Source organism: Dromaius novaehollandiae, chromosome 1, assembly GCF_036370855.1.
Source record: "Dromaius novaehollandiae isolate bDroNov1 chromosome 1, bDroNov1.hap1, whole genome shotgun sequence".
Lineage (NCBI taxonomy): Eukaryota > Metazoa > Chordata > Aves > Casuariiformes > Dromaiidae > Dromaius > Dromaius novaehollandiae.
In genome coordinates, this window is record NC_088098.1 from 141753058 (window position 1) to 141777315 (window position 24258).

At 36.4% G+C, this 24258-nt stretch overlaps 1 protein-coding gene across 3 annotated transcripts in view; it reads left to right on the forward strand.

The window, feature by feature from the left end:
* Positions 1-24258, forward strand: part of NLGN4X (neuroligin 4 X-linked) — a 189182-nt gene that overhangs the window by 24127 nt on the left and 140797 nt on the right. For 2 of the 3 annotated variants that reach the window (XM_026107829.2, XM_026107831.2), the window contains exon 2: positions 8514-8597. The gene's annotated coding sequence lies outside the window, so the exon portion shown is untranslated. Of the gene's footprint in view, positions 1-3895; positions 4072-8513; positions 8598-24258 lie in introns of all 3 variants that reach the window. The other variant, XM_064500995.1, reaches the window with a different exon arrangement.

Sequence of the window (24258 nt, forward strand, 5' to 3'; positions counted from 1 at the left end):
TTGGAAAAAATGATGAGATTCTGGATTAAGAAGACCATCTCCCAATGGGATGAAACCAAAGCAGCAAACTGTGTGCTAGGCAAAAGCCGTCAACGATTATTCTGAGCATTACCTCCTAAAGACATGTAGGTATAACCACTTTCACAACAAAACTAATGCATCAGTTAGAAAACTTGAGAGGCACACCTGTGTAGCAGAAATAGGAGGTGGCTCAGTCAGGTAATGAGGACTGAAGATAGGATATTATAAAAGTCGAAGGCTTCTCCAGAGAAGAGAGAGAAAATAGTAACATGCCATAAATTTGATGCGTCTGTGGACTCTGTAATTTTGTGTACTTGTTGGAGGTAAGGATTTAAGTTTTCAGGTTGATCTTGGAGGTTTTAGTAAGTCTGAGTGGAGTATCAGAGCTAAATTTTTCAGTAATAAAGGAATTATTTTATAAAAGATGGTCTCTCAGTGATAACTGGTTGTTTCCATCCTTTCCTGATTGTCTGTGTGAATTCATTCTGCTGCAATGCTTGTTTTTTGTTGTTGTCGTTGTTCCCCCCCCCAAAAAAATAAAACCACACAGTTTCCATGAGGTTGGGAAGCAGTATATCGCAGGCTTAGGATGTGTGGCTTTCGGTGATTCTGTCATGGGTGGAACTGATGATTGCAGCGAAGGGCTGTGCTCTGCTTTTGTTTCACGCCATCGCTGTGCTTCCAGTTGGAGTTTTTTGGTGCGCGAACAGTTTATTTGCAGTGATGAGTTTGGTAAGGTTTTGTCAGAGTGCCATGAGGGTCTGGGGTGTCAGGTGGGTGCTGCCAGCAGGGCTGGGCTGGGTCTGGCCACCAGGGTCTGTCCCCCTGCTCCTGCGAGGGAGCAGGGCCCCAGGGGAGCTGGGGCAGCCCCAGCCCCAGGGGGTAGTGAGGCCACAGGGCCAGGCTGCAGCCAGGACAAGTGGGACCCATGGGTGGGCAGGGGCCAGGCCATGGCAGGGCTGGAGCCAGGACCAGCACCGGCACTGCTGCAGCGTGGTGGGGCAGCAAGTGATGGCCCAGCTGGGCTGAGATGGGACCGGGGCTGGGGGTGGGAGAGGCCAGAGCAGGGGCAGCAGAGACAGCGGGGGCTGCCGGGGGCCCCAGGGCCTGGACAGGTTAAAAGGATTTCTGTGAGCATTTATTTTAGGCATACAACATAGATGGGATAGATTCTATGATTTTTTTTTTTTTTGTACTAAAATAGTTCAATTTCCTTTGGGACTACTGGCATAGTTTAAACACTGTCAAGGTGAAAATGGGTAAGAGTTCAGTTTTTAAGACAAGGCAGTCCTGGAAATTCTGATTTTCTTACTATTCAGGACTCTCTGCCTTCACTTAATTGCTAAGTTTGAAAAGAATGCAAAGAAACATTTCTTTTTTCATTTTCAGGAACACTGCTAAATGCTTATATCTATATGATACGCATGTTGCGGTTTTCTGTTATTGAGGAAACTTAATTTTAAATACTTAGTTCACTCTTCTCGAAGCAGCATTAGGCAGTTACATTCACTTCTGCTAAATTTCAGTGTGAACCCTCTGAGCTGGCACAAATCACCTTCTGTAAAATTTTGTTTTGTGTCTTTATTCAGCTTTTGGTTATCCCCGGGTGAAATAAAAAGCCTGAATTAAATATACTGAAGTTCCTTTCATTTAGTCAGCTGTTATGTATAAAAATGTATCTGAACAGGAACATTTCAGATAACAAAAATGTGTAGGGGGTTAGCTGTATCGGTACAATTGCGTATGCTGGATGAGCATGTTTCACCTGGAGGTAGCAAAATATTGAGCAGGGTTGTTGGTGCAGCTTTAAATAAGCTTCCAAATTAATACCCTTTTAAGATGAATGGATAACACTGTCAGGATTGTCATAGAAAAGAACATTATGAAGGAGGTTTAATAAGCAGAATAGCTAGAAAACTTCTTCAGCTTAAAAAAAAAATATATCAACAGTATGTAGTGATTAGAGGAATTTATCATTTCCTTGACAGCAGTAATTTGTAGGTTAGTGATTGTCAGTTGCTGACAGCAACTGGTCAGTCATACAGCAGACAAAGATGTCAGAAGTTTAATCTGATTCGTGTATGTTCTGGCTATGAAAATTTTAGGAGAATTTCTTCTTGAGGTACCTACGCTCTTAAGAGAGTCATATGGGAGAAAGGCAGATATATTTATCAGAGCTTGCCTGTGCAGAGTGGCGTATATGATTTCATCAAGGGTAATTGCTTTACTAGTAATAGCTTGGAAGTGACACAGATAGTCAACATTACTTCGAGCATAGCAAGCACCTCACTGTAATAGCTGTTTAAGTGCCTTTAGGCACATTTCTTGCAGTTACTTTCAGAAGCACAGAAGCAATATTAAAAGGCCCAAAGAGACTTAACTATATACTTGAAGTGAGGACTGAGTAGATAGATGATCTGAACTCCATGCCACTGGGTGGATTATTCTGTCTCCTATTCATCTGATTCACTATCTACAATCTCTGAAAGCTGTACCTTGACAGGCTTGAGGATTATTATGTGGAGCTCTTGCTGTTCCAACTGATCTTTAATTTCAGTATGTCTCAGCATGGTCTTGAAGCTCTCTTTGGATTCTGTTCCTTTGACTTCAAGTTTGTCCTTAATCTCTTTTTTCTTCAGATTGGTCTTTTCCCCTCCCCTTTGTCCCCTGTCTTTCTTCTTTAGCTGTTTCTTGGCCTCTTTTTCCTCCTCCTCCTTAATCTCAGGCTTGGCCTTTTTCTTCTCTGATTTGAGGCTCAGCCTTTGCTTTTGACACAGGACTGGCACTCTCTCCCCTTCTCTTTGACCTTAGACTTAGCCTTTTTTATGTCCTTTGTTTTTAATATATTTTATTCTACATTCTTTCCTGGTGTTGCATACTCTGTGGCCTGGAGTTCCCCTAAGAGGATTTACCATTCCATTTACCATTCAGATTTCTTAATGTGGCAAATCTCTCTCTTCTGCATCATCAGCATTTCTGTTGTTTGTTTTGCTGTTTTGGGCTCACACCACATGAGTTTAATTCTTCCTGACTTCTATATAGCACTTTGCAGATTGTTCAGAAGGTTTTGTTTTGTTTTGTTTTTTAATCTGAAATGAGTCTAACATTTTTGTTTTCAGAATGCTTTTTGGATTTTGTTTTTCTGCTGTGTTTTCTTTTTTGCTTTTTTTGTTGGCTTTTGATTTTTTCCCTTCAGCAGTTGTGTTCTGAAGCGGCTCAGGCTTTTTACCTGCAGTATTTATTTTTAGGTTTGCTTGGAATTTCATTGCACTGCTATTGTCATCCTTTAGATTTTCATTTGTTAGTGTTGTGAAAATCTTCAGATTTCCTAATAAAATGTATATCATATGTCACCCAAGTATTTATTCCTATTCTTTCTTCTGATCAGGAGTTTTCATTGGTCTCCTCTGCCATATCACACACAGTATCTTTCATTTCATAGGTATCATAGTTTGTGATAATCCTGCTGTAACTCACATGAGAAATGTACCCACATTTTGCCCTTAGTCTTATTAGAGAAAAATACGTGGGTGTATCCAAATACTTTTGAAGACAAGAAGATTTTTCAAGAAATATTAGTTCTGATATACTTGGAAAAATGAAATAGCTTGTCTTAGAAACAGCTTCATTCCTCCTTCCTCGTCTCCATCCAGTGGAGGTGGCCTCAACCTTTCAATTTCTGTGGTATCGTTCCTCTGCTGCTGCAGTCATGTTTGGAAGCAGCCCATTTTTTCTGCAGAGCAGTTTCGGATTGCCATTTATGTCAGGCTGTTCTGCTTGCTTTCTCTGTTCATCTTTGGTTTCTGCTAGGATTTTTCCTGACCTTGTAGACCTTGCCACAGATTCATATCTCATCTTTTTTTTTTTTTTTTAGCTTGTCTCTGAAGCCACCCACCTGTTCTGTGGGAAATTCTAGTTGCTTGTGGCTGAGGAAACAATCCCTCACCTCTGACTTCAGAGGAGTGTCAGTCGGTCTTTCCTGCTTTCTCTGAGTATGCTACTTCAAGGGGATCCTTATGGGACAGGCAGCAATCAAGACCAGAAGCACAGGTAGGTTCGTAGGTAAAGCAGACAGATGAAGCAGAGTAGTGATGAAACTACAATGTTAGAGGAAGAGAGAAGCAACACAAGTTCCACCATATCTTTCTGATATGCTTGAAGACAATGAATACAACTGGAAGTACATCCATTTAGGGGGAGTTTTTTAGATGAGAGGCTTCCTGTCTACTGGCATGCTACTTTTGGCTAAAGCTGAACAGCGGATGCAACATTACTGAGTCCCCCCATAAGATCACAGAATCACAGAATGGTTAAGGTTGGAAGGGACCTCTGGGGATCATCTAGTCCAACCCCCCTGCTCAAGTAGGGCCACCTAGAACAGGATGACATTGTCCAGGACCCTGTCCTGATGGCTTTTGAATATCTCCAAAGAAAGCTACTGCACAGTCTCTCTGGGCAACCTGTTCCAGTGCTCTGTCACCCTCGCAGTAAAGAAGTTTATCCTGTTCAGACGAAGCTTCCTGTGTTTCAGTTTGTGCCTGTTGCCTTTTGTCCTGTCACTGGGCACCACTGAGAAGAGTCTGGCCCCATCCTCTTTACACCCTCTCTTCAGATACTCCCCTCAGTCTTCTCTTCTCCAGGCTGAACAGGCCCAGCTCTGCAGCCTTTCCTCATAAGAGAGATGCTTCAGTCCCTTCATCATCTTAGTAGCCCTTCACTGGACTCACTTCAGCAACTCCATGTCTCTCTTGTATTGGGGAGCCCAGAACTGGACACAGTACTCCAGGTGTGACCTCACCAGGGCTGAGTAGAGGGGGAGGATCACTTCAGATTTTCCATGTTAATGAGTTTCCTCCTCTTGCTTAAGAGAGAGTTCCTGTACATTTAGCAAACAAGAAGCTACATTTTACTGCCTTCTAAATTACTTGATACTTACATTTGTTTTAAGTAAAGAAAATAAGGTCCCACCACTTTTTTCTTAGATATCCGTAAGTCAGTTGGTATATGTGAGGAGTGGATGGTTGTTTTCTTACTTAAAGCCCATACTTTTTGGCTCATGAGGTAAGTCAGACTTGTGACATTCAGGATGCCTAATTTTTCCTACTCAACTTAAAGGAAGCCTGAGGTCAGATTTAAATATTTAGCTTTTAAATTCCTAAATAAGGGCAAAAGTGTTTTTTTTTTTTGCATACTTCTGACACTCTTCCAGCTGGTATATGTCCATTTCCTGGTGCAAGATCTATGTTTAGCTGGCTCTTCTTTTCTGAACCCCCCTGAATGGTCCAGAAAATAAATAATTAAAAGAGAATCATCTGCTTATCAATTGTTCTAACTTCTGGGCAATTGATGCTGCGAGAACATCACAAAACTGCCCAGGCACATCTACCCATTGTCTTCTCAATGATTTTCTGATTATAGTTTAAAAAATTTGGAAAGCTAATTGCTATGGAATGTGTCACTACATATGCAAAGCTTAAATTTTGATTTGAGGAAAGCTTATTAATAAAATTGTCAGAACAGAAGAATTAATTTTATATCAGACTGAGTCAATAGAGAAAAATATGCAAGCACTGTAACTGACACAAACTTAAAGATGTATTTAAAGATGCATTAAAGACTGCATTTAAAGTTGCTGCATTTAGAGATGCTTTGCTTTTTTCAGAAATACCTCATGAACCTGACTGCTCAAATTGAAGTTAATTATGATATTCTAGTCATTGTGATGAATAAAATTGAGCATGAAAGACTAAGTAATTCTGTTTAGGTTATGGCCAGATATTGCAAAACACTGTTACAGGTTTTCAGTATTGCTGGAGAGACTGGGTTGTAATGTTAAAAAGACAAGACACTTCTGCGTCAGAGGTTTAATTTCTTGTAAATATAATGCTAGAACATAAGCCTTAGTTGTTTTTAATTGTATTTTGCTGTATTGCCTACAAAATCAGACTGTTGTGATAATTCTAGGGAAAAAGCCAAATAAGTAAAGTCAAATTGAGCAACATTAAAACTGGGGTGATTATAATACCATCAGATTTCTATGTTTTGTCTTACAACTTGACTACTAGTCATTTTACATATGTGTGCTGTGGTTTGTGCCCAAGAACATACTGCTACAAAGGAATTGTAGTGTTTGCAATTGTTAAGAGAATGATTGCGTATCACAGGAATTAAGTCTGAAGAAGAGCTGTAAATGGACAAGAGAGATCAGTGGCTTAGCAGTCTAAACTATAATTTAGTCATCTACAACTAGAATCAATCTGGCAAGGAGAATTAGGAGATCTATAAAACAAATAGAATGGAGGTGAAAAGGATAAACATGGAGGTACAAAGACAAAGACTTGGAAAACTAAGTCTTCAAAAACCTAATTGACAGATAGCACTTCCTTCATTCATTTTTATGCTTCAAAGCTGAACATTGCTTTGGTGCTTTGCGGAGACCTGAGGTGAGTTTTGTTCACTTCCTGCAGTAGGAATGAAACTATAAAGAGTGACCAAATAAAAACATACAAGTTCAAACTTAACTGAGAAGGGAAAGAATGTTAGGCTTAGTGGATATTCACTGTCCAGCCATTCCTTAAAACCTTCCTTATTTCTTATATCCTAGGTTTAATCACCTACTACTCTCGGAGAATTGGAATGGCTGTCAGAAGCTACATAGTGAGCAGTGAAATCTCCAGTAAAAGTGACACTATCATACAGAGAGATTTAAGGCATTACCATAGCTTGGAATAAAGATTGCCCTAAATGTCAACATCTGATTCCTCAATGGTTGTGTATGAAAATTTCCAGTGTTGCCAGGCTTCCCATGCACTAAGTGTCCAGATGGACACTTTCACAGTTTAGCTAGGATGTTTCACACGTTATTTATTCTCGAAGAATTGTGCTTTGCTTCCATATTCTTAAATTTCTCCCTTTCAGGCAGAAATATGTATATTCAGGTATCCATCCACTTATATATATTTCCAGTTTCTAAAGATAATCACCTTCTTTATACTGAAGTAAGCCCTGTGTTTGCAGCTCTTAAAATGACTTGCCCTTACATTGAGTGGTTTAGTTGTAGTAAGTCAAAGAATTAATGAGAGCAGCAGTTATTCAGTGTGATTAAGACTGCAGAATCTGCCAGTAGCACGTAAGGATTAAATTCTGATTTCATTTACATCACTGATTTTGGACAAAAATAAAGTTCAAAAATCTGACTGATTTCTTTTTTCCCCGGATGATATGAGGGTATTTTCTGAAATACAAGATGGAAGCTCAGTGCATTAAAATACAGTTTTTTTAATGGTCCGTAGGATCTTCATTGATAACAACCAATAATTTCTTATAATAGACTGTAACTATATTTGCATACTTAGTGTGTGTTTGTGTGTGTGTGCATTGTTTGTGATGGTAGTCATGTTTTAGCAGTTATTTGGAAGTCATGTCTGTTCCTACTGAAAAGTAGATGGGCTTTGAAAGCCATGTAAGTTTGCAGAACATGTTTATCAGCTCATGGCAGAAGTGTTTGCACTCTGTTAATAAGCACTATACTGGGGCCAAATGCATTGTGTGATTTTTCAGACACGGTTTGTTTGCTTCAATTTTATTAGCTAGCTAGTAGGAATACTGGACGGCCTAACCCTGGCTTCTGTAATGTGTTTTGAAATTGTATTTTCCACACAAAGTGCTTGTGTCTAATGATTAACTTAGTCATAATAATTATAAATGATATGAGGTGCCTTGATGCTTTGAGAGGGGTACAGCAAAAAATACAAGCAGTCCATGAATTTCCCCTGCAAAATATATGCAGCTATTAGTGCTATAAATTCAATTATGTTGGCCTTTTTGAGGAGAGAAGTATTTCAACTAACACAGTCTTGGAACATGTTCAAATGATCTGAAATAACTTTTTTAACACGTTAAGGTCAGAGTTTTAAATTGCAGTGTCTCAGGATAATCCTCACAGAAGGAACTGCTATTGGAAAATTGACTATTCATTGAAATGTCATTTGGGGTATAAGCTATGGTTTTGAATTACCCATTGGTCACAAAGAAACTTTTGGTAAATGCATATTGTTATTCTGGCCATCATTGCTTTTGTGGAGAGAAAAAATAATAATAAATAAAAGCACTATATATTGATGTGAGAAGACAGGTAAATCCTGGGAAGCTAATTGAACTGCTAGTGACTGTTGTGACAGAAGTTAATATACAATGATCAATGTATTTGTCCTCTGGATATCAATATTCTGAAGGTTTTTTGTATCTTGAAAAATCAGAACTACAGCTGATTTCATAAATACCTTTTCTTCACCATTTGTGACTCATATACTTGGAATATGGGAGAGAGGAATGAATTTTAGCCAGCAGTATTTTCTACTTTTATCTTTTATGAAAAGTTGAAAGGATGCAAAAAAGGAAATGCTTATGGTGACTTCTGTTTGTTTGTTTGTTTATTTATTTATTTATTTATTTTCTTTAACTGATCAGCACCATATATTTCTTCCTAACAGGAAAAACTGCTGCTGCAACTAAAATGACATCATGCTGCTTCCTTTGGGAGAATTCTGAAGGCTTCTCAAAAATACGACACAGTGGTAAGTATTAAAATACGTTCAGAACAGTTCTTTTTTTTGTAAAAGTACATTAAAGAAACAAATAATGATTCTTTGTTGCTAGTGTTCTCAAATGTGTTTGAAGTATGTCTTTGCATTGTGTATTTCCAGCTAAAATGCTTATGGTTTGCAGTGTATTCATACAATGAGACATGGAATGCAATCCATTCCAACATTTGTGCTGTTTACATGCTTATTCTTGATAAGCATGAATTTAGTATTATTTTTCAATTCCAGTAATATTAACTGTAACCAATCAGTCTTTGGTTAAAAGATATGGAATTACACCTGGCTACTGTAAGTTTGCTAATCAATAAAATTTGGGTTTTCCAGGCCACACTATATTAGACAGAGCTGAAAATCTTCAGTTTTTGAAACAAGGTTAGGTTCCAAAGTACCTTTAGAGACAATTAAATAAAAGGGACTTGGTTGCAATGGTCTTTCAGCCTTTGTTTCATATTGTTACAATAATGATCTATCTTTTCTCTCCATTTTATTAGCAAATTACAAGGAATATAGTTTAATAAATAACACAGACATAAATGTTCACACACACACACACACACACACACATAAACATTCCTATGATATCAATATGAAATATTAAACAGGCTTAGAAATTGTGTAGAATATATTTTATAAAAGAGATTAGATTAATCCAGTCACCCTTCTTGCATACCATGCCTGACACATTGATTAATAAGGAAGGACATAAACAAATGTCCAGAAAACAGTTTCTCTGATGCATAGGTCTTCCTTCTCACATTATATGCACTATGAATTTCCAAGCAGATGTGGCTTTTGCTGTGATCATTGCACTAGCTGCAGTGCAATGAAGTTTCAATTTAGTATTATCATTGGGTCCTAAATTCAAGGAGAAAGAATAGTAATATATCTGGTGTGATAATAAAGTTGTGAATAAGCAATAATTCATACTATGACAGCTTTAGTTATGAGATCCAAGGGTACCATTATGTGAAGTGTAAAAATCAGACAAAGAAAACAGCTTTGAAAACTCCTGTGATTTTTGCATCATTGAACTCTGTTTATTCCAATTTGTTGTAATCTAAATGTAATTGACTAAAAAGCATTTTCTGAAAAGGAGCCTGTTTAATAGTTTAGCATCCATGCTGATCATGATCATAGCTAAACTCTTATTGGTTACGATAACAATATAACATAACACATTTTATAACACATATGCATGAATATCATCCATAGGATTCAATTACATACTCTTCTCAAAAAACACATGAATTTTTTTCAGGATAGAGGCAAGGAATTGGTATAAAGGATCCAAAGTTGCAGTCAAAGTCAAAGTAATCCCTGAATTCCTTTGGAACTAGCAGTTTATAGTAGTTTTATATCATCTTGTACAAGAATTAGTCACAGCTATTTTCCAGGAAAGGAGAGAAAATCTCTCCTCAAGATATATCACAGTACTCTGTGATAATCTTGAAGAGAAAAAGAAAAAAAAAAAAAAACACAACAGTTCGTGAAGGAAGCCTGGAGGGGACACTGAGGGAATGGTGTGATTTTAATTTTCCCTGCTTTCTCAAAATTTTGTTTGCTTGTTCTTAATAGTGCACAGAATGTAAGTCAGAGAGGGAGAAGGAGAAGAAAGGGAAGCAAACAATATTAAAACAGAAAGGTGAGATACAGCCTATTGATGTCAGTTGTTTAACTCCCACTCTAAGTCAGTGGACATCAGAAACCAGTTGTGCCTTTTGAAAATTTCCTTGTTAATGTGAAGTGATAATTGAAATATACATAAAAGAAAACAGAAGAGTAGAAATTAAAGCTGTAAACTGCTCCTAATTTATTTCATCTTCTCCTCTGCTTGCTAATTTCCTGAAGTATATGTAGTGATGAGCATGTATGCCCATTTGCAAACGCCAAGTAACTTAAATAACACACTACAGAGATGTGCTAGTATGTGTTAGGGAATTTGTCATTTTACCTGGAAGAAGCTTGAATTCTTGTGAGAAGTGTGCCTACAGACAAACTGAAATGGATCTGAAGACTTTCAGAAAAGTGTAGGACTTCCTTTGACGGTCACAGCTGAGTATTTGCAGTGCTTCATAGTGTTCTGTTTTTATGAACAGAAGAACTCTGAGAATGGTGTGAATCAGTATCTGTGTTGGTTCAAAACCTAATTAGGTGTGGTAGCTTAGACAGATTGACAGGTTGTTGTATAATGTGCAGTTCTTATGTGTAAGAAAAATACAGAAAAGACTCCACATGCCTTTGTCACTTTTTTTCTTGCTATCACTCTCATCCAAAAACGTAATGAAACTTCTTCATCATAAACTGATGATCTGCAACTGAATTTTTTTTCAAGAAAAGAAAAGTGTAATTTATTTTTAGACTATGAAGCAAGTGTTTGCTGGCAATGCACAATATAGCAATAAATATAAAAGCGCACAGACGACTGTTTGCTTTGTCCTCGGATGTTATTTTATTTCCCAAGTAGATGCTAGTTTAAATGACAGGATTTCATTCTAAAATCCTGACCTGACAGCTGACTGTGCAGATGGAGCCCTGTAATAGTCCATGGGGTGCTGTGTACGTTCTTTGATGTAGCCATATACTGTCAGATTCTTGATCATGTTCTCAGAGTCTGATCAAGCCTTGGGTCTTGTATCATTTATGATAACAAATATGAAGGAATAATAAAGCCTTCATATTCGAAAGTAGGAGTAAATCATTGCAGTTCCAGTCCTGGGAGTTTTAGGAAAGGGATCAGCTCTTAATTCTCTGAAGAAAGCTAGCATTTTGCAACTATCAGCTCTCCTCAGCCTCCTGTTCAGCTCTTGGCATCCCACTTTGTGGACCAGAATCTTTCCTTTGCCTCCCATTGTCAGGGTTTATGACTGCTGAGTGTAAATGGAAGCACACTGAGCAGTTCAGCTGCTTGTTAAACAGTGCCTTCAGCTCTTCTTTCAGGTTTCCTGGTTGGTTTTCACTGTATTTGACACTCCTAGATGGAAGAAAACTGCTCCCTCCATTTTTTCTTTTTGTGGAAAAATTAGGATATTTTTAGCATGCGACTGAAATCTATCACTTAAGTAGGTTCTTAAGACCTATACTATGATATAGAAGTTGTGCTGACATTGGTTATAGTGTTCTGTCTTCCACCAAATTCCCTTAATTTTGAAACAACCCAATTTGAAGTGGCCCCTTTTGAAAAGATAACAGGTGTATTTTCCAAACTGAAACATAATGACAAATAAGACCATCTGATGAAGTTATCAGGTGAACAGCCGAGAACTGATAGCCTGGTCTTGTTGATTAATTGTGGCTGATACTCAATGTTTCAATAGCTTTCACTGAATAGCATCATGAGTAAGCAATTGAAAGAGAAATAGAAAATAATCATGCTATGCATTTTTCATAGACAATTCATTTGACTGATTAAAAGTGATTTTTTGAAGTTGGGTCATGTTCAATTCAAAGAACTAGAGCACAAGTTTTATTACTATCTGCAATGGTAGAACTTGAAAATGTTTTATCACCCTGACTCTGTACTGTGCTGAACAAGTAGAGGTGTTACATCAGCTTCTACAGGGAACTTTGAATTCTTAAAAGAGAGTTAGAAAAACCATGGTATTTTTTTCCTTAAAGGAACAACAGTAAAGCCTTTGAACATAAGGTCCCAGTGTAAATGAATTACACGTAAGAAGTCATTCTTTGTGCTATCAAGGCTCAAAACAGACTGCATCTTTATTATTAACTACAAGATGGTGATAAGTTTTGTTTGTTTTATGCATAACTCAACAGTATGGGAAGGGAAGAGCATCTCCCATATCTTTTGGTAAAAATCTCTTTTGTTTACCATTAGCCATTCAGTTGCTACCATCTTCAGTATTTGTATTCAAGGTATAGATATGAAAGATTTTCTGTAAGAGCAGTATTTTGTGTGTCTGTAGAGACTCTATGGCTTAATTTGAGCTCTGTATGCTGAACTTTCTTTTAGAAACAATTGATGGAAGGAGATCTCTGGGAGCATCAACTGTAGTCTCTACCATAAGAGGAAACGATACCATGTAATCCTTTTTATACAGATTATGATGTAGGTTATGAAACCAGGGGCCACACTTATAAAATATGCAGGAGTCTTAAAGTAAATGGCCTTGTGCACACATGAATAATTATTTTTAACAAACATGAACCACTATTTGTTACAGCTCAGCATCAGTTTTGAAATTTTGGGAGAAAGTTGTTAGAAAATCAGTAACGATAGAATTATTCACTGATTTGTCAGCTAGCCATGTTGTGTCAGTGTTTTTCAATCAGGAGATCAGAAGAATTAAGTTTTTTGGTTCTTCAAGAGAGATTTGGTTGTTTAAACACAGGCTTCTAGTACAATTTTAGGAATCCTGTATTAGCATGTTACAGTTCTAGCACTGCTCCAGAGGGCTTGGTTCTCCCCTTAGTCCAATGTCGTATCTGCCAGCCATATGTAGAAGGGTTGAATACTGAAAAACATGCACCTACATTTCCGTTTTCATATTCTGAGATTCTGACTGTGTCTCTAGACTGCATTAATTAAACAGACTAGATCCCCACTGACTAGCTAGACACCTTGCTCACAGGTCAACTACTACATTTAGATACCAAAAAAAATAGGTGTCTGCTATCTGGAACTGAAGGTTGTCCCTTCTTTGATTTGAAAACATATATATGTGTGAGGTAAGCAGCAAGCCAAGATATTAGACATCTGGGCAGGCACAGAATCATATCTTTGTGTGTCTAGGGAGAACTGCGGTTCCTGTGAGCTTTTCAGATGCCTATGATAGTCACCGGGATTTTGAGTGTTACACCTGAAAGTTCGCCTGCAGATTTTTGTGATTTTGGTCCTTAGGACATTACAGTGCAAAAGAGGCAAAATTCTCTGAGTTTAGGCACTTCTAAAGTTAAATAGTAAGTCATATGAAGACTATTTTGGATCCCATTCTGGATACTAATCCTGTATGATATACCCAGAATTGATTGGATTTAACCTCCACCTTATGGAGGTGCATCTTGGGGAAGCAGAGGATTGAAGTGGTGAAAGTCTTTTAAGTGAAGTGAATGCTGACAAAATGAGACATAGCTGTTCCATAATGTTAGGAATGAATTTGGGAATGACAGTTTTGGAGAGAAGTCTGGAGGAGAACAAAATGGGCTGGGGGATGTTTTTGAAAAGCTGACTGGACACTTCATTTGGTAAGTATCTTTAAAAATCCTAGTATTGTATCACTTGGGGAAACAAGATAGAATGAAAAATACTGAATTATTTTCATTCTCTGCCAAATGCAGGTAATCCACCAAAATTATGCTAATCACTGCCCTGAAAACAAATTGATACAGCTGTTGAGTGTCCAGGGAAAATGATGGTAAATTTCTTTCTTAAAAAAAACCCAAAACCCAAAAAACTAGACTAAACTGCTTTTGCCAGCAGGAAGTCAAAGTGTTTATAGAATTATCTTAGAACTGAAAATTACTATGTGGTTCAGAAGGAAAATGGGTTTGTTTGTATTTGTGAATATAAAATATATTTAGCTTTAATTGCGTGCCAAATTAGACCCAGACTTCAAAGTATTGTTCACCTGTATATTTTAAAACAGTATTTTGTTTTGATTTTCTATTGAAATTGTGCACAAATTATGTATGTGCAACATTTTTCTATTGAATCTTTTAATATAAAAGCAGAAAGTATCTGAAATACTCTTTCTACAAGTTTTCATTATCCAAAAAACATATTCTCTTTCATATATACTGCATTGCTATCCATTGTTCTTTCCCAAGGAAAAAGCCCAAAAAAGAGAACACAACATAAATTTGGTAAGAATGCTATCCACTACCTGAAAATCTACTTTTCCTCAACAGATACGGACTAGTATAGTTCTCTTTTTCATCTGATTACAACTGCATTGGTAGTGATGGAGATTCACACACGTATGCACACAGTATGAATGTGGCTGTAAAGCTTGCATAGTTATTCACAGGAAGTTAGCAACACCAGCTTGATTTTTTATATGTTTCAAAATGACTTTAGAAAGTAAGTGACAAAATTTGGTCCTCAATGTTACTATTTATTACTTTAAAATTCTGCAATTTGTCTTTGTGTAAGAAATTAGCAGCCTGCTACCAAATATCTATTCAAATTCTATTTCGGTTCTCCATGGTGGAAACAAAACTCTTTTAATCGGTACTGAATTGCTCACTTAATTAAAATGTATTTTGCAGTCATTAGAGTTAATATTACTTGAAAGTTAGATTGTGCCTATGATATGAGACTTTGTGATTTGCTTTAAAAATTTGTAAATATTATTTCCTGCTCTATGTTATATGACTGTGGCTACTCTTACTGGTAGAGCTATCTCATGAGTTTGTTTCAAAACCAAGGATGAGATACAAACCTTTGAAAATTCTGCTTGAATAATGAGCTATCTGACTGTTACGCTGAGTTGCAATTGACCCTTACTTAAAGATAATGTTACCAAAATAGGATGTTAGATTGAAGGACACATATTTAGACTGCATGTAGGTAGTATTTGAAATTCATCTCTTTTGTGTGTAAAAAGACAATGCGGGAGACCTTACAAAGAGTATGACTTTGTCTTAATTATGAAATGCTATTGAAGGGCTTCAATAATCTGAATTTTCCTTCTTCCATTTTCACTATTCCTACTTTAGTAATATTTTGATATATAAATACACAAAGCTTTGTGTGAAGCTTTAAAAAGTGCCTTTTTCCATCTGTCATCCTCCCTGTCAAAAAGAACGTGCTTTTACGCACAAACATGCGTGCATATATGCACCCCCAAATACACAGAGTGTCACTTGAAATTTAAAGCTCCGAGAAATAACACATTAGTAGGCAAATGAAAAACACGTAATTTTAGTGGGTATTATAATAAAAAATTAGCTATTACCATAGCTAATTTCCAATTAGTTACCTTTCTTTTTTCTTTTTTTTTTTTTAACCACATTGAAAACCAGTTGTATTTATAGATTAGTAATTCAAAGAATATAAAGAAGTCTTTCTAACAACGGAAGTTATCTCCAAGACCAGGTTTGTGTTTCTGAAGCTGATCTGAATGCTATCCAAACTCACATAATGGCCTTCCTGTCCTTTTACACTGGAATACCTTCTGTGAGTTGAATGCATGCATGTTGCCAAAATTCTTTGGGAAATTTAATTTATCTGTACATCTGAAAATCATCTTATCCTGATCCAAGGACTTTGGCCTTGCAGACTTTATGAATCACGTGTTATTTTCTTCACTGACAAGAAAAAATAACCTTTGAATGTAAGACTTTTGACAAAGGTATGAAGGATGAATTATCAAAATTGGGAAACCTATAAATGTAAGAAAGCTTTTGAAGAAATGTCTCTGGTTTGTAATACTTGCTGCTTAAAATCACATCACAACATAAACGTGAATATAAACTAACTTCAATTTAGCTATAATTAATTCTTTAAAAGATTTATCTCAAATTATATATTTCTGTGTCGTTTTGCTTTGAAAATGCAAGCTATCATTGGGGAATTTTGAATGTTATTATTTGTCATTTGAATGATAATTGATTGGCTTGTTTGAATGAGTCTTTACCTTAGAAAGTGTCTGATACTCCAGCATTGTAAGATGGTAACATACATATTTAACAAATCAGTTTCACAACTATTGTTCATTAGCAAAGATATGCTTGTAAATATTTTTTCCAGTGATTCCAATACACAAATTGTGCATGAAGAAATATTTTTATTACATATGACCCAATCTTTTCAATATATTTTCTTTTAAAGATGATAGTAGTTTATCTGAGAAGCAGTGTTACATCTAGACAACTTCATTTCAGAGCAATTCAACTTTTCTTCCTCTAGATTTTAAATAGCAATATCTCCCTTTCTGTTTCATTAGCTGGAGCTAGCAAAAAGGAGAAGAAAAGTAAGACCATTGTATTACTAGCTTATGTAATGATGATCAGTTAGTTCAGCAGTTAGGGGATGGATGATTAGAGACTGACAGCCTTCATTGTAACTACAGTTCTGGTTAAAGGAAAGTAATTACAAGAAATATACTGTATTAGGCCAAAAGTAATGAAAAGTAAATATTTTAAAGGCTACTGATACCATTATTATTTTTGTATTTTTATGAAAGTATTAGTGAAATGCATCTGATTGAGTGCAGTGGTGTGAGGATACAATACAAAGTTCATCCGGTGGCAAAAATAAAATGTATTTTCCATAAACTTAGAAGACATTGCAACAAAAAGGAAAGGTGTGAGCAGGTAGGCTAATGTGCTACGTATGGGCACAAGAAATTCAAATCTATTTTTCTCAACATAAATTGTAAATTAATTCAAAAGCAGGATTCATTAAAGAACACACCGCTGGAGGACAAAGCTCTGATGATAATGCAGAAGCTGTACTCTGTGTCTATTAATTTTCAAAGCAAGGGTTTTCAATAGAAGATCTTGACAAGGAAAATAAATGTATGAGAATTTCCAGCATGGATATTGGAGCTGGGGCAGTGCAATCACAGCAATAATATGCAAAATGATTTGTAGGTGCCTAGTGTGAAAGTTTGAACATATCTCATAAAATAGGTGCAAAATGGATTCATTTGGCATAGTCACACTGGTAGATCTATCAAAGAAGAAATTACCCTTTGACAAATTGTAGGTGAACAACAGGACTGTAGAATAGGCTTGTATTTGGTTGCAGAAAAGTTTGCAAATGTATGCATGGGCTACTAAACAGGATGCAAAAGGCGTTATTAAAAAAGAATGAAGAACATGCAGGATTTTGATTTGTAAAGGATATGATCAGTATCATTGATCAAGAATTTAACATAGTGCAAACTGTAACTGCTCTCAAACATTTTAAGGTCTAACCAGGAAAATATTTCAAAACTACTATTTTTTTTTCTTTTTTTCTTGTACTTTGGCGTAGTCAGACTCAGAAACTCCACCTCATTTTGTTCTTCATATGAATATGTGTCTGATATCAGTCTCAGTGCTTATGGCTGGTTGCTCTGAAGCAGCATCTTCTCTTATCTTGTGCCAGAGATTAGAGGAAGGAGCAACCAGTTAGGTACTTGGTATGAAGGTGTCATACTAAAGAGAAGTGACTTTGGAAAGTTTGTTTTTGCATGTTTGCGAAGGATAGTTGTATACTTTGGCCACTGAAAGGGGGCTAAGTACAATACTGTGAGGGAAAAAAAAAGAAAATGAAATTTGATGTAGGAATAAATGCATTTAGACAAAGTAGAGGTGAATTTCTGCTATGCTTCAATTTCTTGACAACATTTTAAAGTTTTTGTCACATTTTGCCATTCAGAAAACTAAAGGAGATTCTCTACCTATGTGCTACATATACTACATCAACCACCAATGTATAATGTTCCGCAAAGACTGGACTTTGAAATAAAAATCGAAGTGGACTACATATTGCTGAGTGAAAACAGCATCAGAAAACTGTGTTCTCAGGTGTTCATGTAAGGCAAGGTTTGGATGAATCCAGCTGTGAGAAAAGCACAGAATTCTGAATCTACTTTTAGTCATTTTCAGATACTGCAGGACTTAGACATCATTTCAGGTTCTTTGTAGATCTGTATGCAGTGCAAGCAGTGTTCTGCTGACTTTTCTGCAGTGTTCAGGAGAAAAATAATTAACCACAATGTGAAACTGTCCCAGTTTTTGCAACACCATTTTGTGCAAGGACAAATGCTAGTGATAGGATGTTAGACCATCTTCTAGCAAAAGTGTTTCAACGACAGCACAAGAAAAGGCAGAGATTCTTTTGCATCTTTGCCCTTCCAAGCAACATCATCCTTATTTTGTCACCATAATTTGCTCAACATCCTCGGAGTGCTGCTATTCATGAAAGGTCATGAGGGAGGGTATGTGAGAGGAGTCATAAAATGGAAGTGATAAATATTTTGAGAATAATCTGTAAACCTTGATATACAGCCTTTATGCAAGGCTATCATTCAGTAGGGTGTTCCCTGATCACCAAGGGATCACCAGTATACATATTCATGCTTAAAGAGAACTCCTGGCAGAAGAAAGAATAGATCTACCCCTAAATCTGTCAAGATAGCAAAACAATAGTGCTAAAAATAGCCATATTACAGAAGTGATTTTGTAAAACACATCTGATACTCAGAACTTGATAATGGAATTACAAACACAAGAAAACTGTTTTAAGTTGACCTGGCTAAAAGTTTCTGGAAAGAGATGTTCTTTCAAGGATGCTTCTTATCCGGTGTAAACAAGGGACTGAAGGGCAAGGAGTTTGTTGTTTTAATTGCTGAACTTTTAACATATAAATTTGACAAATTCAAGTGAGAGGGAAAAAAAAAAGTTCAATCCTAAAACATCTTGAGGAGGTAATTCTTTGATGGGAAGCCAAGAAAAGGAACTTTGGCACCTCACAGCATAAGAGGTTATTGTAATTGAAGAGATGAAATTGCATAGTTTGGGAATTGCTGGAAATATTGTGTCATAATGCAGTGTTCATCTGGCAATGCAGTGTATAATGATGGCTGCTAATCAAGATATTAGGCACTGTAAAAACAGAAGCAGAGGTGTTTTGTTCTGTCTGGTCATGAATAGTGCTACCACAGTTAGTTAATATACCCAAATCTGAAATCTTAAAATATGTTCAGGAAACAGTATAGAAGAATTTTTTTAAAACCCATGAAATTCATGATCGTTGTTGTCTCCACATGGTAATAGAACAGAAAAGTGAATAAAATTATCAGTGGACTACTCAAAATATTTTAATTCAAGCAATTTATATGTACCACTAAGGAAGAGTGACCACACAATATGAGTTTTGGATGAATTTATAACTGATAAATAAAAAAAAAATTGCTGTTTTGGCAACTTCATTGTCTTTTGGAGTACAGAGTCTTCAGTACTTTAAAATATTTGTGCAGTATTAATGCAACAGAGTTCTGAGCTCAGTAACTTCTAGATATTTACCACAATATATTAAAAGTTGGTTTGAAAACAAGTTATTAGAGAGTTATTACAGCTTTTGAATTTGATACAATGATGTTCTAGACTAGAACATTGTTAGAATTTTTTTTTCCCCAAGTGAATTGTAGTCAGAAACAAATTGGGGTTCACTTGATATGGAGGTTTATTCTTTTCTTGAAAAATTAATTCATGAAGAATTTCATTTAAATTCATAACTCCACAGCTTTTAACTATTGCTGTTTATGACAGCGTTTTAGTATATAGGCACATAATCAGCAAAGTGTTTGGAAATGTGAAGTATCAATATTGCCCGAATATTACAACGGTAGTTGTAATTTTTAGTATTACCAGTGTACCTGATATACAGAAAGACAGCAATCTTGGTGACAGCATTTAAGAAAGATAAGTGTTACAAATATGATGAAATACTTATAAGATTCCAATATGCCAGGAAGTCAGAGCCAGAGAAATAATGAATCAACAATCCTGGCTGGTTATCTCTAATGCATATGGGCAAGAATATTACATTCCAAAGAGAAAGCGGTTAGCAACTAGCCAATGTGATAGTTATATCATCCCTTTGGGGGGCAGACTTCAAGAAGTGTAGCAGCTGTCTAAATGAAAGCAAAGAGGATATTTGATTTTCTTGTTCTAGAATCAGTAAAAATACTGCTGACAAAACGTGTGTGCACTTTCCCACCACCTTACAAATAAATAATTATAGAGAACAGCAGACAATGCCTTTAGATAATAGATCTCTCTCTCATGCCAAACAAAGCATTATAGAAGGAATTATTTTTGTGAATAAAAGTGTAAGTCAGATCAGACAGGAATTACTGACATATCTCCAATATGAAGCAGAATAATCTTCTCCTCTGTCAAAGAGATTTAATTGTCTGCCCTGACCTCCATCTGTTCTATTAATTGACTGCATTAGTTTGTGGTAGATATTTTTGGTTGGTATTGTGTTTTATTAGTAGGATTTCTTAGGATGATATAATAACACAGGAAACTGTAACTCTTGCCATGTGACAAGGTATAATTTTTTCAATCCTGACCTAAATCAGTTCTTCCTCGTCAACTTGAGAGCCGCAAATTGTTTTTGATTCTGTTGTTTCTGCTGTATCATCCCATATGGATACGTTTAAAAGCAAAAAAAAAAAGAAAAAAAAAAAAAGAGAGAGAGAGAGAGAGAGAGAGAGAGAGATCCTTTACAAAATAAATGAAATCTATTCTATATTGACTGAATTGAAGAATGTGAGAAATAAGTACATACGTTTCTGTATGTCTTACACGTATGTATAAAGGGAAGAAGGGAAGCTAGAGAGAAATAACCATGGAGAAGGCGGCCTGTGGGAAAGAGCTGTAATTTGGAGAAAAGAACAAGCAAGTGGGGTGCAGTCAGTCAGTGAGAAAGATTTGAGAATTAGACATGAAACTGAGAAGTCACGTGCAAAAGAGAAAAATTCTAGAGATATTTTGATAAGAGGGCAGATTTCGAAGTAGGGGAAAACAAGAATAAGAAAGGTCTTAGAAAGATAGTGAAGCATAATGTTTTGTCATAAAGTCATACTGTTAAAATTTATTTCTCCACATCATATAATGTGCCGGTGTATTTGCTCACCTGCTTCTGTTCTCTTTTCTCAACTGTGATCAGAATTTTATATCAGGTGAAAACCTAGAGCACACTTAGTTTAAGAAGACATTGAGTATTGCTCTGTGTATAGTGATGTATTATATGGTCAAAGAAATCTTTGAAATATCATAGGATTCATTTCTGTATCTGTTTGCAGTTATGAAGGTCCCATGTAGTTTTTGATGTCCTGTGAAAACAGGTAGAATTCTAAATAAGATGATGTCTAACCATCTTGCACAGGTTCCATTAGAAAGTTGTTCATGAGTAGTACTTACTGCATCAAAAAGTTATGGCAAACAGAAGAGTGATATGTTTTCTATTTATCTGAGAGAGAGAAGCAAAAGAACCATACATTTCTAACCTAATACCACGTTTTTCTCAAACCTATCAGTTTTATGTTAGTCAAGACTAATATTAGGTGTAGCTGGTGGAAATAAACTGATAACCTTGTTCAGTGAGATATGACTTTGCTTCAGGGGAGATATCATGCAGTGGACTTTTCAAAATAACACAGAGAAGGTGATGAAAAAGAAGATAATATTAGAGAATGAAAAGAATTGAAGTTTATGAGAGAAAATGGCTGAAGTTCTTTCTAAATTCTCTATACTTAATTTCTTACCAATGGACTTCACATCATCTTTGAACCATCAGCAGAACTAGTCAAAGAACAAACAAAAACTATTAAAAACTCAAACTAGAGTATGTTCTTTCTGATTTTAGTGATAAGGACTTGGTTCTCATATGAAATTCACAGGAAAACTACAACATTCCTATATTTCTGTATCATGGTTTTAGGGATAATTCTGTGTATATTGTTAAGAGGTGAGGGAAGAAATCATCTTGCCATACTTCAGCCATCCAACAGTTAGATGTCCAATGACTTCCAATGACATAACCTTCAGGATGTTTTTATGGTGGTTTGGCTCATCTCGCTTTTAATGTCAGACACTGTTACAAAAGGAATAATAGCTGTGTGAAGTGTATGTCTCTGGTTTAGGCAGAATGTCTAACTTTGTCAGATAACATTAGTGAGAACACTAGCTTTAGTGATGAGCTGTGAGGCGTCCAAAGTAGAGGAGATACCTTTTCATGGTGCTAGGCAAAACTGTAAAGTCTCACTAATAGTAGTGGCAGGGTGAGCAGAAGAAGGAGAAATGACCAATTCCCAGATTCATTGTTGGCTTTCCTTTTCTGCTCTGATACCAGTTCTACACACGACAAAGCAAATATACTAAGTTAAAGTTCTGAAAAGCCATGGATGCAAGAAAACTTAATTAGCCATATATAAGATGACTTTAAAATTGTTATGCTTGTAATAGAATGATAGGGGCTGTCAAGCAAATCATTTAAATAAATCTGTTTAGGTTTTTTGTTCTTGTTTTGTTTTGTTGTGTGTGTGTTTTTTTTCCCTCACAGAATAGCATTGACTTAGTGGTTTTGACAATTCTTTTGGAATTGTGAAAAAGACCATGAAAGATGATCTGATTTCTATTCTTTGGGGAATCAGGATTGGGAATAGAAGATCTCTCTAACGGAATAGATAATTTTACAAACAATTTTTTTTTTACACTATTTTCTTTTCCCATCTCAGCATAGCTTTCTGTTCTTTTCCTGATGGCCTTTTGGGCAGCAAATAGATACATTTGGAAAAATAGTGATTAAAAAAGGAAACACAAATTATTGATACTGGGACATTTTGTTCAGGCCTGTGTGTCTATTGCATTTTTTCTTGTAGTGCATCTTCTTGGTATATGTCCCAGAGGACTGGAAGTTCTGCTACCAGAAGTCTGTGTCCTAAGTTTCTAGGTTTTATTGTTGGATTCTGGACAATTCCTTCATATCACTTGGCTTTCATTGTCTTTTTACAAACTTGTCCCACTGTTTTGTTAACTCATATGCACTCGTATTATGGATATGTCAACATTTGTGATGTCAAATGATGGCTAGATTTCATGAATTTCCTGGAAGAATTCCTCTCATTTTGTTCTTATTTTCTGTATCTAGGCAATAAAGAGACAGCCTGTACACTAAATAAAAGCAAATACAGGCAATTGTGGGTTTCAAGCACTGGTGGGGGGGAGAAAAATGTCTGGTTATGCCTGTAAGGCAATGTCTAGCAGTAAATAAAAAGGTCCAGCTCCTGTTCTCTGATCCTGAGGCCATGTAGCACAGCACAACTTTCATCCCTATAGTTAAAATCTTTCTTACCTGTAAAAAAGGATTGCCTTATCTGTACTGCCTGTCGAGGGCATCTTCTGGTTTGATTCCTTGAGCATGCCAGTGCATTGGCTTAGAGACTGTTACGTGACATTTTGCAAGGGAGTTTGTTAACAACTACACAGTATGAATATTGTGGCAGCCCTATGCTGACACCCATGCTCTATATCTGTCTAGTTTACTACTGAGAGCTAAGTGCCAGTGCTACTGAAGTGGCTTCAAAACAGCCTGAGATCTAGATCCATATGGCGACTTCTGTATGGTAATATTCTGCATGATGCTGCTGAGCTTTTAGGTGGCCACATTGCAGAATAGGATCCACAAACCCAATAAAGTGCCTAAGTCCACTAATAAGTTGAGAAGAGCTCTCTCTCTTCCTAAATATAGAGGGTTCAAGCCAGCATTTACAGGAGAAAGCCTTTTAAGTTAGGCAGGAGGGGAGCAGCACAAGAACAGAAGTTGTAGAGCATTCTTCCCTTTAGCTGACAAAGTTATCCACTGTCAAAAAGAAAGTAAACTTCATGGAGGAAAAGCTCAAATTGAAATCTAACACTTGTAATATGAAAGATGGGAGGTGTGGGTTTAAACTTCTTTGCGTGTATACACGGATAGTCATTCAGCTCTCCCATTTTCAGGATGTGTGTCATTGTGTCATTGTCATATAAATGAAGACCACCTGATCACTGAACTAGGTACTGCAAAGAAAATATCATTAAACCTCTATCTTCTACTTAATTCAGTGTTATGGGTGTGTATAATAGCAGAGCAGCAGCTGTTTTTCTGCTATATAATATGTTAGGGTGTGGGAAGCTA